This window comes from Bidens hawaiensis, unplaced genomic scaffold, assembly GCF_021521415.1.
Source record: "Bidens hawaiensis isolate Kalapana, Puna unplaced genomic scaffold, B.hawaiensis_p1.1 tig00004327_1, whole genome shotgun sequence".
NCBI classification, from domain to species: domain Eukaryota; kingdom Viridiplantae; phylum Streptophyta; class Magnoliopsida; order Asterales; family Asteraceae; genus Bidens; species Bidens hawaiensis.
Window position 1 is genome coordinate 1,823,061 of NW_027491261.1, and position 17,364 is coordinate 1,840,424.

A 17,364-nucleotide genomic window follows, 5' to 3' on the forward strand; every position below is an offset into this window, starting at 1 on the left:
GGTGTCTACAAGACTACAACTGCTCCATTAATCATTGCATTGTATTCTTTCCTTAAAAAAAAATGCCTTTGTAATGGTTTTATATGGCCCGTTCCATTGTCCACAACAACCCTTCAATACAACAACCCTTCAATGGTCTTCGAGGTTGAGTACCCAAAAAGAGTTGACGTATCATCCTTAATATTGTTGTCATTTTTTCATTATTTAAGTTTCATGTTGGTAAGTTTCTTATGAAGTCCCTTTTTATTCCTTTTCAGGATATTTGTTTGCGTAAGATGGGCCGACATACTTCAGATTCTGTGTGATTTGGTTCCCTTTGGACTTCCGGAAGAAGATGAAGCACTTTATCTTATACACGTAGTGGTGTCAATTTCTAGGTAAGCCCCTTCTAATTTTTTTTTCCTTTACTCTTATTAACTTTTTAAAGAAGAAAGGAAGCCATTTTTTTGGGTTGACCCGTTTCTCTAATGACAACATAGTTAACATTGTTTTCATTGTATAAATGTGCTTATTAAAATTTGTGAATACTTTATAGTTGATAACTGCTGTGAATTATTTTATTTAATTCTTACCCCACCCTTAAAACAGGGGTTTCATTCATTGGAATTCACTTTGAACAAGGTAAAGCCCATTTTAACTTACTTGACTCATTTGACCGTATTATTTTTAACTAAATCTTTTACCTTAGCGCGTTTGTGATGAAAACGAGTGAGCTGAAAATGTGCAAACATAATTGAAAGTTTTTTTTTTTAGTGTTATAAAGTAACCTGGGATACATGCTTATGAAACAAAAAACCCCCTCAATAATGATAGGTGTGGGACAGATTGTTTGGAACATAGGAACAAAAAATTTTAACTGGTTATCTGATTGAATTAGTAGGCGTAATTGCGAATTAAGCGATGATATGATTGATTTGTAGATGGCTTACCATGGGGAGGCTAATGGGGTGACCTATGACAAGAACAATGGCAAATGGTCAAATAAATGCAAAGGCCTAAGAAAACAAAGGCCAAATAAGTGGGAAAGGTTTGTTAGGCTTTGTGGTAGTGGTTCTTAAATTTAGCCACTATTTGAGTATATAGTTCCTCTCCCTTTGATTCATGGCTCAATTGTATTCAATTTGACAAACGTTTCAGTTTTTTTTCAAGTTTTTGTTTCAACTGGGGAGAAACAACGCGTTGGAGTTAATGTATGCTGCTTGATAGTGAAAAGTGTTAATAACAGTCTCCCGTGTCCTAAGTGTTCATAGATATTTAAATGTTCAATCTTAATACGCAAAGAAATAAAAAAAATACATCAGATTACACCAAACCCCGCCGCATCGTGGCGGGCTGGCTAAACAACTAGTATATCTATAATTTCAGGGGTCGGTGGGCTTAATGGGCTGTACACCGTGCTTCTCTTTCTGTACGTTCTCTTCCCCTTTCTTTACATCAATGGAATCTGTCCATGTTTTACCACCTACGTCAGACTGTACCACCACCGATGTATAAAAGACGCCGGACCGAGAAAACCTTCACCCGATATTGATACACCATCAACGTCAGACTTTGTCATCGTTTCCATTTTTGTCTTAAGGCTAAATTAAAGCGTTGATTTCCCTTAATTTTTGGTTGGTATTTCTGTTTTGCAGGTTGTGGTTATGGGTTCTGCTTCGTTGTTCGGTTTCATTCAATCAACAGCAATGTATTACACCTATTGTTAATTAAATTTCATTCAGATTACGTTTTAGGGGTTCTTGAGAATGCGTTTCAAGTTTTTTTACTTTGCATTGGTTGTTTGGGATGGGATGCATATCAAGTGTTTAATAAAAATGCTTTCGTTGTTTGACATGCATGCCAGCTGTTTGATGAAATGCCAGACATAGAGCTGTGTTTGCTGATCCTGCATGTCGATGATAGACGGATTGTTTGTTTATATTCTTTCACAATTGGGTGCTTTTTTGTTGACAATATATGTCATACAAATCAGGTGTTCTTTGCAATTTTTTCTTTTATGATGCTTTCATGACCACTATTGATGATAAAGTTTGAGGTGCCTTATATTGTTGTTCCTTTGTGTAATCTATATCTGGATTCTGATTTGTTTTGTGGTATGCGCTAATGATAGCACACGAGATTTTGGTTTTTGAAAGGGGGTTAATTTAGTTCGTGTTTGAAGAGATGGGTACCAAAAGGCAAATGAACAGGATTATGCTGTTGAATCGCCTATCAAATTGTTGAAAGTTTTAGTTACGAGTTTTAAGTTGCCTTAGTCAAAAGCTACAACTTGCTGTTAATGCTATAGACACATGTCTGTCATGTTTTTTGAAATTCTTAGTTTAATCTTTTAAGTTGTTGCCTATCCTTTTTGTGAATTTGCTATAGTATTATATGAGTTTTTAATAAATGGTTGTTTAATGTCTTTGTACCCTTGAAACAACTCATAGAAATCAGTATCTAAACCGTGTAGTTTCTTCATTTTTGTTTGTTATGTAAAGTTGATCATATGTTTTCCTTCTCAGGTGTGGCAATAGGTTATCGAAGGCTTTGAAACATTTATTGGGTCAACGGTGTTGTCTCGGCCATTTGTGGGACGCCTTTGATATAATAAGACAAGTAAAGGTAGGCAAGTCAATTACCATCAGCAAGATAAACGACAGAAATCAATCCAACTCAGCTCCCGAATTAACAGGCCTGCCACCACCAACGCCAGATCCTAAATCAAAGAGGCCAATGCAAGAAACACCAGGTACACAACTCACCAAGACAGATTTATGTTTTATTGGCTTATCATGTTTAGGCTTTAGGTATTGATGATTTTATGTTAGTTTGATTGAAACAGAATGTGACGTCTACAGTTCTATTTGTTGTTAACTTTAGTTGATTATCATGTTTAGGTGGATGGTGATACAATTAAATTTGAGAATTGTTGAATTTGATTGTTTCAGTTTCGGGTTACTTGGGTTTGACAGTTACCCAAAACTAAATTTCAGAAACGTTAAAAGTATTTGTTAGCATGGTCCTAAATATGTGATTTCGTAAGTGCTCAGTTTCAAAGATCGGCTTACCAGACAACCGCGCGTAAATAAGCTTTTTATTTAAAACTGAAACCAGACAGCCACGCGACTCACCCGAAACTGCAGCGCTCGGTAACGAGGCCATAAAGTCATGGATCAAATTTAATTTTAAATTTCTATGGACGGGCCTCTTATCGGGTCAAAAGCATATCAAAAGGATTGTATTTTTTTTCCAAAGTCACTTTTGCTGCAGCTACATGTCTTTACTCTTGAATAAACAAGAAACTTTTAAACATTTGCTATTGGTTTATTAAAGAATAATAATTCACTTGACAACCTCAGGAGTACGTAGTTTATTCAAATATTAAAAGGATGTGGTTTATAGCTTTCAGCAGATGGCTGCATACAACTAAACTTTCATAACAATGCACACAGTGACACAACCACATAAGCCACTAGAATTGCAGAGCACATACATGAGATTTAATATTGCTGCTGTGAAATTATTGATTTGTTTAATTGAACATATATATGCTTGCTGCTTACAAGTTATATGATGAAACACGTCTGTAATTCATAAAAACTTATTTGGAATGGCTAATATAACTTAGATGATAACTCTATTTCAATAACTGACAAACTCGGAAGCAAAAGAAATGAAAAACGGAATGAAAAACATGGCTACATAAGCTTTTTGGGAACAACGCAAGCCAAGACATCAAACAAAAAAGTCTATAATTTTGGCAGAAATGACACATGGAGGACGAAGATAATGTTTCGTAAAAAATTCCTTGCATTGAAGAAATGAAAAACGGAATGAAAAACATGGCTACATAAGCTTTTTGGGAACAACGCAAGCCAAGACATCAAACAAAAAAGTCTATAATTTTGGCAGGACTGACACACATGGAGGACGAATATAATGTTTCGTAAAAAATTCCTTGCATTTACTATGCAAACAGACCATACCGGATGAAAACAGGCAACTTGGGTGTTAGCTAATATGTCAACTACAACCAATTCAAGGCTTGTTGGGCCATAGTCTTTGGTTTATGCTTTGATGTTTTGGGCTTTTGATTGTAAACTGAGATATGTTGATCGCAGTGGGCTTTTGGGTAGTATTGGGCCTAGTAGGTAGAATATATATAGAACATATGTTAACAGCTTAGGATTGTTTGTCCATTGTAGTTTCAACCGTGTATATGATCAAGGGCTTAAGCATCCGACGTATAATATACGTGTATTTCGAAGCATCTTTACTGTGTTTATTGTGTTCTTCAATTTGGTTTTACGTGAAATCTAGTGTATTGCATAGAATCGGCTTGAGATTAGTTTCCGCCTAATCTTCAAGTTTATTGATATCACATTGAAAGATTCGTCGAGGAACTTACAATTTGTATCAGAGCCTGTAGACTTATTCTAGGCTCGGTTATTGGTGATATCAAGGATTCTATTGATTTACGGGGTACTATCCAGTTGAAGATTTTTGGAGATTGAAGAAGGGTGTTCTTCGTGTTCTTCGGGTGAGGAAGGTTGAATTCAGAATAGATTTTGGAATATCTTGCATTTACTTTGAATCCCATCTTTCTCGGGATTTAGTTAAATATTCAAGATTTACCATATCTTTGTCTACTCTTAGTTCTCGGGTTGATCTTGAAGTTATCGGGAAAATCTCAAGGTTCACGGTCTGCATTCAAGATTCTCAGGAGTATTCTCAAGTTCTCTGGCCAAATTTGTAGTTCTTGGGTTCAGTTCGTCGTTCTTAGGCAGACTTCTTCGTTCTCGGTCAATTTTCTGAGTTTTCGGCAGAATTTTGTAGTTGTCAGCTATTACATCAAGTTTTCGGTTAAGAACATGATGGATCAATCAGATGCTATTATGTTCTCAAATGCCACTCTTCATCAAGATCTTGATTCCATCATGGGGACAACCACTCGTGTACCTCGACTATTGAAATCTGAAGGTTTTGTCGAATGGAAATTTAGATTTGAGAAATACTTGAAGGCGAAAGATGCAAAATTATGGAGGAGCGTAGTTAGAGGTCCTCAAGTCATAACCTATCAAAGGGAAGGGTCTGAAGAAGTGGGAGAAAAGCCAGTGGCCATGTATTCGGATGCCGATTATGATGCAGTCGAGCTGGATGAGAAGGCTTTGGCCACCCTGACTATGGCTCTTTCTCCTGAAATTGCCTTGGGTTTTAGAGAATTGACTTCCGCCAAAGCACTCTGGGAGGCTCCTATTGAGATATTTGAGAGAAACGAGGATATGAGGAGAAGTAGGCAAGATCTTCTAAGACAACAATTTAACATGTTCAATCATGTGTTAGGAGAATCTTTGGAGAAACAGCTTCACCGGTTCATCTCGTTGATTATGGAGATTAGGTCTACGAATATAAACCTCACATCTGCCGAGATCAACAACAAGCTGGTTAACTCATTGCCTCAGAGTGGGATCTAAATGTTGTTGTAATCAAGAAGACCAAGGATCTGTCCAGGTTAACTCTATCGAAGGTTATGACAATTATCAAGGTTTGTGACATGGATAACAAGCAACGTGCCATTAATAATGCTAGCACTTACAACACTGTAGGTTATGGCACTCCAGCTAATAATGCACTGGTCTCTCAAGAAAACTTCTCGTTATTCAAGAGTCAGCCAACTCAACCATAGCAGCCTCAACAGACCTTCTCCATGTTTAGGTCTTCACAAAGTCAAACTATTCCTCAACCTACACCAGCTACTCCTGTTTTCTTCCTACAGCAAACTACTGCATCGAAATCACAAGCCTCCATGGCCACCTCTAGCCAATCTCACACTTAGATTCCCATTATTTCAAAAGAGACTTAGGAGAACATAGCACTAATGGCATGTTTTATGAAATGCTATAATGTTTTTCTTGCTGGAGACTTGGTGCAACCTGTGGTAGCTGCTGAGCTGGATCAGATACATCCTGACGATGTGGAGGAGATGGATATTTCATGGCAAATAGCCATGGCTGTTTTCAGGTCCAAGAAATTCACCAAAAGGACAGGCAGGAACAATTGGAATGTGCCTACAAATCAGAAAGTGGGTTTCAACAAGAGTTCTCTAAGGTGCTACAACTGTCATGAGCCGGGTCATTTTGCTCGTGAATTTACTAACCCGACTAAAGAAGGAAATAGAGAGAGAGAGAGCAATGGTCCCGGTAAATGGTGGGAGAAAAAGAATGTGACTAATTCGAGTAAGGGTGAGCGGGGTTTGGTGGTTCAAAACTTCTCCTGGGAGGATCAGATGGCAGCACTGAGGAGAATGAAGCTGAAGAGTAGGTGATGGATCTTCAGCACTATTTCATGGCTTTCACCTCCACCAAACGAACTGAGGTAAGTTCTGTACTCTGTTCTCAATCGTGCATTGATAAAGTAGGCCTGTACCAAAAACATAATAGTAATCTAATGAGAGAAATTGAAAATACTAAATATGAAAACTCAACACTAAAGAAACTAGAAAAAGCATCAAGTGATAAAATAGAGGCACAAAAACAAGATTTCTCTAAACTTCAATCAGATTTTAGCATAAAGTGCTGTCACCATTTAGATGCTAAAAATAAAATAGCTGAACTAACTGCTGAGTTAGAAGCATCTAGACTGGAGATAGTCAAATTGACAAATAATAATGCTAAATTCAATTTTAGAAAATTTGATGTCTTTAGTGCTATTGTTGAGTCAATGATAGAGAAACAATTAAAATGGAAAGAACATAAAGGTGTAGGTCTAGGCTATAACATGGTACCACCCTCGTATAATAATAACTACACAAGTCTTCCTATTACTAAGGAAGAGGAAGAAAAGGAGAAAAGAATGCAGTATGGTAAGGTAAGCCAACTGCAACTGGTAAGGTTGATACAGATTCGGCAATTGAATCAACCTCAGGGGTGAACGATTCTAATGTGTCCAGTTCGTGTGCAGATGAAGTCATAATTGAGGACTGGACTGAGGAAGATGATGAATCACCCATTGACTCATCTGTTTCTTTAAATTTGCCTGCTTTATCTGTTTCAAATAAGAATACTACTAATGTGTGTGTGGGGGCTCTGTTTTCAAGAGCAAAAACTATCGTTTGGTTTCTGTTTCAAGAACTTCAGAAGGCAGTGATCTGTCCTTAAATAAAAGTGGTGAACTTAAAAACAAAAATAAACATTTGTCACCTAAGTTTGTGAAAGAAAAAGGATCTTGTGATGTTAAATGTGACGTTCCTAATGATAAATCCAGAAATGGAAAAACAAGCTCACAAAACAGAGTGAGACGGAGAATCGGCCACAATGATTTTTATGTCAAAAAACAAACCTGTTTCAACTGTGGCATTCCCGGTCACATTGCAAGAAATTGTTCTCGTTTCCCGTACATTCCATATTATAGACGCAATCAGAGATCCATGTCTCATAATGCCTACAAAAGTTTTCATTCAAATAATTCAAGGCATTATGATACAAGGCACTTTGAAGGCAATGGGAGAAGAGTCAAGGCTGACAGGTCAAGTTTTCATCAGACGAAGCCAATTGTGACCCAAAAACGGAAAGAAAACACGGTCTCGGTTCCTAAACCAGAGTGGGTGTATGAGCCGAGAAAATTAACCACGGTAAAGTCAAACGTGTCTTCTATCTGCAGACCAGATACCAAGTCAACCACCTGTATAAATAAAAAGGTTTTAAAGCCAATATACATGTGGTTGCCAAAGTCCCCGGAAACAAAGTCCATATCATCACATAATTCCATGTTTGATAATAATGATGATATGACATGGCAGCCTGTAACACGTCTAACTTAGTTAGGCATACCCAGAACTACTATGGACTGGGTACTCAAAACTAACTAATCTCGCACATTGTGCAGGAACAGCTATGGAAGAATATTACCAGACCATGGTTTGTTGATAGTGGCTGCTCCAGGCACATGACGGGAGACATATCTCAGCTGAGTGACATTCAAATTTTTAACGGCGGATATGTTTCCTTTGCGGGAGGAGAGAAAGGGAGTATTACTCAAAAGGGTACCGTGATTAATGGGGTTCTGAAGTTCGAAAACGTTGACTATGTTCCAGAGTTAAATCACAGTCTGCTCAGTGTGCCGCAGATTTTTGATAAGGGATCTTCTGCTCATGCTTAATTCAAAAAGTCCGGTATTGTTATACCAAGCACATAGACATAAAAAATTCATTTTATTCGTGACTGTTACGACCGGAAGCTAATTCATCTTGAACAGGTCCATACTGATAATAATGTGGCGGACCTATTTACGAAACCGGTCGGAACAACCAGATTCAATGTGCTTGTAGGGTTTCATAAGATGTTACGTTTTGAAGACTAAGTATTTTTGAGGATTAAATTTGTACATAAATATTTTTGAGGTTAAGTTTGTACAAATTTAGGGGGAGAAAAACACAAAAATACAAAAAGAGTGTGTGCGTGCTTAGACTTAAAAAAAATTGTTTTGTTGCTTAAAATCATGTCAGTTACTCAAGTTCAATGGACATATCTCATATGTTTGGTCCCGTAATCAACTCTTGATTCACGGGATAGCCATTAACCTTAGAACTGAAAGTGACCGGGGCAACTGAATTCAAATTCCTTCACTGAAAATTATGTCGGTCACCTAGGCTTGAGGGACATATATTCCTATATGTTTGGTTCTATCGTCTACTTGTAGACACATGGGATAGCCATTTACCTGAAAAACTGATGGAGACCGGGGTGATTGAATTTAAAATTTTCTTCAGGGTTATCATCTGGGAAGTGATATTACTATTCAGTAAATGCTTACTAAAAGCTTAAAAAAATTATTTTCAAATGAAAATTAATCCAACCTTTGAGAAATGATAGATAAATTGATTATGTGTGCCTAACATGTGAAGTTATTAAGCTAAAAAGGCTCTTGATTAGTCATTGATGTGTATGGTAGCTTTCCATGATAAGTAAAAGTTTAAGGTGATATAAACTAAATCTGCTAAACTTATTATGGAGATTCATTTTGAAGATGTCTGCATGTCCCTAGATACATCTCTCCGAATTATAGGTAGAAAAGCAATTACCCAGTCATACACGAGCCCGTTAGTGTCTTAATCGTAAAAAGAAAATTCTAAATTTATGTATATATATGTTTAAACTACTATAAGGTAATTTTATTTTAAAAGCTTAAAGGAGCACTAGGGAACTATAGGGGTGGGGCATACAGATAAGTCCTAAACGCCCTGAATGTAAGGCATGTAAGTCCGAATGGCATATAAGTCCAACGTTCAACCTTAAAGCTTAAAATTTTTGTATATAAAGAAATTCTTTTGATCAAGCATTAGGGGGTTGGAGTCAAATTGGGGTGATTTGGGGAAAGCCAAATAAGCTTTGAGAAGAGATAGGGGGCATCAGAGGTCCATAAGTGATGTCCATATAAGTTCTATGCCTAATTGAACCTAAGCATCACTGGCGCGATGAAAGTCATGCTAAGTTCTAATTACCTGCCATCAACCTTTTCTCTATGTCATAATAATGCTGAAAATGAATCATTGTGAAAGTATCCTAATCAACATGATCTCATGTTCGGATCTTTTCTTAGAAAGGCCTGTTTTCAAATTGCTGAAATTTGTTCCCAAATATATGTTAATTTTCTGAAGGTTATTTATTTTACCTTATTTTATTTTTATTTTTGTTTTTACCTCATATTTACTCATATCAAAACAAATGTTTTCAAGAAATCGATTTTTGATTGGAGTTATTTTTCTAAATGAGTGGGTCAGTTTTTTTGGTTCAACTAGTGTTTTGGTTCTCGGGATGGTTAGATAGGTCCAATGGATTTCCTAGTTCTCAGCCAGATCATTTTGGCCTAGCGAACTCAGTCTTGTGAGTTCTTGGCTTTCAGTAAATGATTTTCGGCCATATGTTCTCTGTAAATAAATGTTTTCGGCCAAGCTTGATGTGCCCAGGTAGCTTAAAAGGCACTCATTACCACTTATTGATCATTTTTGAAACTCACAACTTCTATTATCTTCCAAAATCTTCTCTCATTTTAACTATCAAATCCTTCACCTACTCGCCGCCATACTTCTATTCTTGTCTCCTTATACTTTCAAGTAGATTTCTTTAAAAGGTAAGGAAATCTAATATGATTGAAAGGTTTTCGGTGGCCATTGGACTTGCTTGATTCAGCATTCAGAAGGTTTGTTTGTTTTCTATTGAAGTTACTGATTATCAGTTTAGTCATTGATTGTAGTTACAGGTTTGGTCATAAATGGTGATTGGTGGTATGATGAAGATGATGAATAGTGCTCTGAGGTTCTTGGCATGGACTGACCAGATTCTTTTGATCAATCAGAGAGATCTTCGCTGTGAAGATGTTTTGAATCATTCTCGATCAAACTTTGATCGAGCATTCATTGGTTCTACCAAAGACGCATCGTGTTTGACTTTTCTGAGTCAATCAAGCCTAATACTTGCTATTGTTCATGATAATAAAGGTCATATTCATCTACTTCTTATGGGGAGTAGCATGACCTGTGCTGGATTTTTAGTTGGTTTCAATATATCAAGAATAAAGGCACTAAATAAGCCTTTACCATCAGATGTTAGTGGATGGGGAGCTACTAAATCTGACCAACCTCAACATACGAAAGCGTCGAACGCGTACTAGAGAGCTACAGTTGATATTTTGTATATAGCGAGAGACAAGCAATAAACCAAGGGGGAGATTGTTGGGCCATAGTCTTTGGTTTATGTTTTGGGCTTTTGATTGTAAACCGAGATCTGTTGATCTCGGTGGGCTTTTGGGTAGTATTGGGCCTAGTTGGTAGAATATATATAGAAAATATGTTAACAGTTTAGGGTTGTTCGTCCATTATAGTTTCAACCGTATATGTGATCAAGGGCTTAAGCACCCGACGTATAATATACGTGTGTTTCGAAGCATCTTTACTGTGTTTATTGTGTTCTTCAGTTTGGTTTTACGTGAAATCTTGTGTATTGCATAGAATCGGCTGAGATTAGTTTCCGCCTAATCTTCAAGTTTATTGATATCACATTGAAAGATCCGTCGAGGAACTTACAAGGCTTAATGCATAACTAAGATGTATGCTAGTGCACTGCACAAATGTTTATAGTGTAGCACATGTTATGTAAGTACACCTGACACTTTGTGTTCGTCACCAACATGGCGCATTCTGTTGAAAGGAAAACAATAATATTACACCCAACCCCGCCGCGATGCGGCGGGCAAACCTACTAGTATATTAACATTTTCGGGAGTTCCTTGGCTTTTCAAGTTGTCACGTGTCACCTCGTGGTGACACGTGTCCCATGACATGTCGATCGCCGGTGACTCGCAACTTCGCATCGCTCGAAGATGCAACTCTCACAATTCTTCGCGTCGCACGAAGATGCAAAATTTCAAAAGCTCCATTTTTAGTCGCTGATCTTTTGGTAACTTGCCGTGTCTTGATCTCGTCTTAACATCCAAAAATACTAATGCGGCTCTCAAACGGCTCGCGGCGATGTGAGCCTGCGAAGTGCAAAGCGTGCCATCAAAGCGCCACATTGCGCCCATTTCCCTTCACCTGAGCGCGTGCGCGTCGGGTGCTTCTCACCCTCCGCTAGGACTAGGGAAATTGGTTGGCCACATAAGAACATTATCATGGAAAGTTCCCTCCTTATAAAGTGTTTTCTTTTTCTTCCTTCCTCCTATGTGGGATGGAGTTTTCCTTTCTCATTTCCTTAACATAAGCTACTTCCATTTCTTTGTCTTATTTTACCCATTATTTATACCATGAATATTTTTAGTCCATTATCTTTATTATTTGTCAAAATTAGACCAAATTTTTCGTGATGTTACACCAGAAGATAATATAATCGGTAATTTGAAAACGGGGGTCCAAACTCGACGTCAAATTGATCAAACCTTTGATGTTTCTACACAAGCGTATCACCGTTACAAAGCCGGTTCTCATTCAAATGTTTTATCTCTCAAATAGAATCGAAGACATACAAAGAAGCCTTGACCAAAAAGAGCTGGATAAGTGCGATGCAAGAAGAACTAATGTAATTTGAAAAGCTCGTCGTCTGGAAGCTCGTTGACTTGCCCAAAAAAAATAACCAAATCAACATGAAACGGGTGTTTAAGTGCAAAAGAGACGAGAATGGGATTATTGTGAGAAACAAGGCTCAATTGGTTGTTCTTTGTCTTAATCAAAGAGAGGGTATTGGCTAGAGGCTATTCGGATCTTTCTAGCATTTGCTTCTTGGAAGGGCTTTAGGGTTTATCAGTTAGATGTCAAGTCTGCATTTCTCAATGGGAAGATAAGTGAGGAAGTCTATGTGGGACAACAACCGGGGTTTGTCGATCTGGTCCACAAGGACAAGGCGTACCTTCTTGATAAAGCCTTATACGGTCTCCATCAGGCCCCGAGATCCTGGTATGAGACATTGTCCCAACATCTTTTGGACAATGGCTTTACTCGAGGAACTGTTGATTGTACACTCTTCACGAAGCAGGTGGACGGACATCTACTGATTGTGCAGATTTACGTAGATATCATCTTTGGGTTGACAAACGATGATCTGTGCAAGCAGTTCAAGGAGGTGATGAAGCAGAAGTTTGAAATGAGTGCCATGGGGGAGACGAAATTTTTCTTAGGACTTCAGGTGGAGCAGTTACCCGATGGTATCTTTATTCACCAGACGAAATACGTCAATGATGTCTTGACGAAGTTCAACATGACTGATGCATTGGCTATCAGTATTCCTCTACCTCTGAATCATGGCATTGGACCTGATTCCAACGGGGAGAAGGTGGATCAAACCTTGTACCGATCCATGATAGGCTCACTTATGTATCTTACTGCTTCCCAGCCGGACATCATGTATGCCACACGTTTGTGCGCCCAATATCAGTCTAATCCGAAAGTATCACATCTCATGATCGTCAAGCGCATATTACGATATCTTAAGGGATGTCCGGGTCTCTGGTATCCAAAGGACGATAAGTTTGTGCTGAGGGCATACTCAGACTCGGATTACAGGAGCTGCAAGCTGAACGCGAAATCTACAACAGTGGGGTGCTAATTCTTTGGAAAAAGACTGGTTACTTAGCAATGCAAAAAGCAAACCACGGTGTCGCTATCTACCTATGAGGCTGAGTACGTAACTGCTTCCAGTTGCTATTCTCAGGTTCTATGGATCCAACAATAGATGCGGGACTACGGTTTTAATTTTATAACTACCCATATCTTTGCCGATAATTCTACAGCAATATTGATAACTAAGAATCCAGTAAATCACTCTAAAACTTAACATATAGAGATACGGTATCACTTCATTCGTGATTGCTACGAAAAGAAGTTGTTCACCATAGAAAAATTCACATCGATGAGCAAAAAGCAGATCTTTTTACCAAAGCTTTTGATAAAACACGTTTTTCATACTTAATAAAGATTAATAGTATAAGAATTTTGGGCTGTGGGGATAATAGTGTTACCGAGATACTTGATGAGTCAGATATCCGTGAACATAAGTATCGGAGTCAAATTTTGTTTTTGTAAATATTTTCATATGGTTTGTGATTTTAGGGGGAGATAATTCCAAGAAAAACCAAAAACATTGAAAAACTTGAAAAGTCAAAAACATTATTAAATTTAAAATGTCAAGAACATTAAAAAATGTTTGCTCCTCAAAAAATGAGTTTTTGACGCAAAAAGGGAAGATGATAGTACATTGATCATCTGGTCCCAAATCTAGTAAAAAGTAGGCATAAAATACTGCGTGCTTAATTGTATTAGTGTATTGGTAGGCCTTTAAACAAACAAGTAGGTAAAATTATGTGATATAAACCTAAAAATGCCAAATTGAAAGGGGTGTTAGTTTCTTGCAAAGTCTTGATAATGATGACAAAAATATAATAGCCTGTCATACTCAAGCCTTTTAATCAGAATGATTGGTTATTAAATTCTAAAATGATAAGAGTACTAGTAAGTGGTTAACGCTTCAACGATATATGGTTTTATGGCCTTAAATCATGTATTGATGGAATGCCTGAAGGTTCCGGACACCATAGGGTCTTTATGCGGTTTATCATCTGGGTATTCATCTCGGTGAATATTAAAATTTCTTTAAAAAGCGAACCCGCAGTTTAGCTGCTAAATAAGTCATTAAACTTGATCACATAAGTATTTTTGTACTAATTCATTACTGACTTGATCAAAACACGCTGTTAGTCATACATTATCCCCTTGCTCGTGTCATATTACCATTAAGAAACGGACCACAATGGACACAGTGTATGCAAGCCGACATATGAAGTTGTGCATACTCATCCATGGGAAAGGATCTTAGGGTATTGCTTGATAACGGGGGTATATGTAACAGCCCAGCTACCGCCGCACCATAATATTGTCCCCTTTGGCCGGGACGTACCTAAGCACGCTTAACTGTGGAATTCCCCTCTTATCCACTTCCATTAAGCGCCCAAAACACGTAGTGATGGGGAAGGTATCCACCTTCTTATAAAGAAGGTTTTTTGTTCTCCTCCCCAACCGATGTGGGATGTCACAATCCACTCCCCTTAGGGATCCAGCGTCCTCGCGAGAAACTTAGAACTTGAATTCGTGATGCCCAACGTGAAGCTTTGAAGCCTCTTACAACTCAAATTCGTGATGCCCAACGAGAAGATTTGAAGCCGCGAAACATAAGAGCTGAAAGATTGCGAGGTCTGGAATGTGAATTCGTGACAAAGTCTGATGGTACATTGTATTTTATCGATCGAATTTGGGTACCAAAGTATGGAAATTTACGAAAATTAGTGTTGGATCAGGCCCACAAGTCTAAGTATTCAATCCACCTAGATTCGACTAAGATGTATACAGACCTCTAGGAATTTTATTGGTGGCCAAATTTGAAAGGAGATATAGCGGTCTATGTCAGCAAGTGTCTGACATGTTCAAAGGTCAAAGCTGAGCACCAAAAGCCATCGGGATTGCTACAACAACCCGAGATCCCGGAATGGAAATGGAATAATATCACCATGAACTTTGTAACTAAACTACCGCGTACCCCAGAGACCATGATGCCATTTAGGTAATAGTGGATAGTCTGACAAAGTCTGCACACTTCATACCTATCCGAGAGAAAGACAAGATGGAGAAACTAACTAGGCTTTATGTTAAAGAAGTCGTAGCCAAACACGGCGTGCCAGTTTCGATTATCTCCGACAGGGATAGTCGATTTGTTTCTCGATTTTGGCAATCTTTGCAGGAATCTCTAGGTACTCGCTTAGATATGAGCATTGCTTATCATCCTTAGACAGACGGTCAAAGCGAAAGAACTATTAGACTTTGGAGGATATGTTACGAGCTTGTGTTCTCGATTTTGGCAAAAGTTGGGACACTCATCTACTGTTAGCTGAGTTTTCTTACAATAATAGCTATCACTCCAGTATTAAAGCTGCTCCGTTTGAAGCTTTGTACGGAAGAAAATGTCGATCCCCGCTTTGTTGGGCGGAAGTTGGAGAAAAGCAGTTGACAGGACCAGAAATTGTTCAGGAGACCACCGATAGGATCTTTCAGATCAAAGACAGGTTAAAAGTTGCAGCCGATCGACAAAAGAGCTATGCTGACAACCGTAGAAGAGCATTGGAGTTCCAAGTAGGAGATCAAGTTTTGTTGAAAGTCTAACCTTGGAAAGGATTCGTCCAATTTGGCAAAAAGGGCAAGTTAAGTCCTCGTTATGTTGGACCATTTCCAGTCATTGAACGAGTTGGTTCCGTAGCTTACCGACTTGAATTGCCTGAAGAGCTTAGCGGAATACACAATGTGTTCCATGTGTCTAACCTGAAGAAATGCTTATCTGACGAATCCTTGATTGTTTCCCGTTGAAGAAATTCGCGTGGACGATAAACTTCGATTTATAGAAGAACCCGTAGAGGTTATAGATTGGAAGATTCAGAAGCTAAGGAGGAATCGTATAAAATTGGTCAAAGTCAGATGGAATTCAAGGCTTGTTGCCGAGTTCACATGGGAATGTCAGGACTGAATGAAGCAAAAATACCCTCACCTTTTTTCGGCAGAGTCTGACACCAGTATCATTTCCTAAATTTCGAGACGAAATTTCTAAAAGGAAAGGAGAATGTGAAACTCCGGAAAAATTAGCCTTAAACTGCGGTTAATGTAATGGTGCTTATCTGAATAAAATATTGTAATAAATAAAATAATAATATTTTATTCCAAAGTCTTCTAAAATATGTGTGTTATATTTAGTTACATTCGAAAAGTTTAAATTCGTTGCGTAGTGGATACTGCGCGTAACGAACACTAGCGATACCCCGAAAAGTTGAAAAATCCAAAATATTCGGGAATGACCCGAAAAATTATATTCTTAGTAAAAATAGTAGACGTGAGTGATAAACTTATTTTTAGAATTTTTCGTTGCGCGAAAATCAATAGGTTTGCGGTTAAGAGCCGGTAGCGGACACCGTATGATCCCGAAATCCAATATTAGCAAAAATTATGTTCTTAGCTCATTGTGTCAGGATACCAAAATCGGGTAAAGTCTGACAAAAAATATTAGAAACGGAATTCGTTTAGATAGTTAAAGTTCGAAAAACGTTAACTAGAAACCTTAAGAAGTTTGTTTAATTAGCACACTTTAACAAAACCCACCATTTTGCCCAACCCAAGCCGTCCCACTTCACCCATAGTTTGCATGCAAAATATTTTCACAATCATTACACAATCTAGGTAGTGTGTGTTGGAGCCTTTTACCTTCCACATTTCAAACTACTCACCACTCCTACTCTACTCCTCTATAAAACACAACCGGCCACCATCACCAACTACACCATTCCAATTATTTTCACTTCTCACTTAAAATAAACAAGAAAATCAAACAAGTATGGAAGTTTAAGGCAAAACTAGGAGCAAACAAGAAGGGTGGTAGCACTTTAGAGGGCTTCTAGGAAACCAAGAGCAAGCACACACTCAAGAACCTCTCATCTCCACCTCTCTTTACCCAAACTTTATGGTAATATTTAGTTTAAAATCTAGTTTCCTTTAGTTTGTTACTTGATAAAAGATTTTGAGTCCAAAAATGGAAAGTGATGAATGCTTACATGTGTGAGTGTGTGTCGTGGGTGTGTTTGTGTGTATGTGTGGGTATCGTATACCCACATGCATGCGTACACACATGTGTAAGACCTTCTATGTTGATTGTTTGTGGTTATTGATTCTTGATGCTTAATTTTGATGCATGTTAGTTGTAATCTTTACTTGGGAAATATTTTGATAAAGTGGGTATGAAATTTTAGAGAGAAAGTGATGAGGGGAGAGAGAGAGGTATGCATGTGGGTTTTGGTTGGATGACTTGT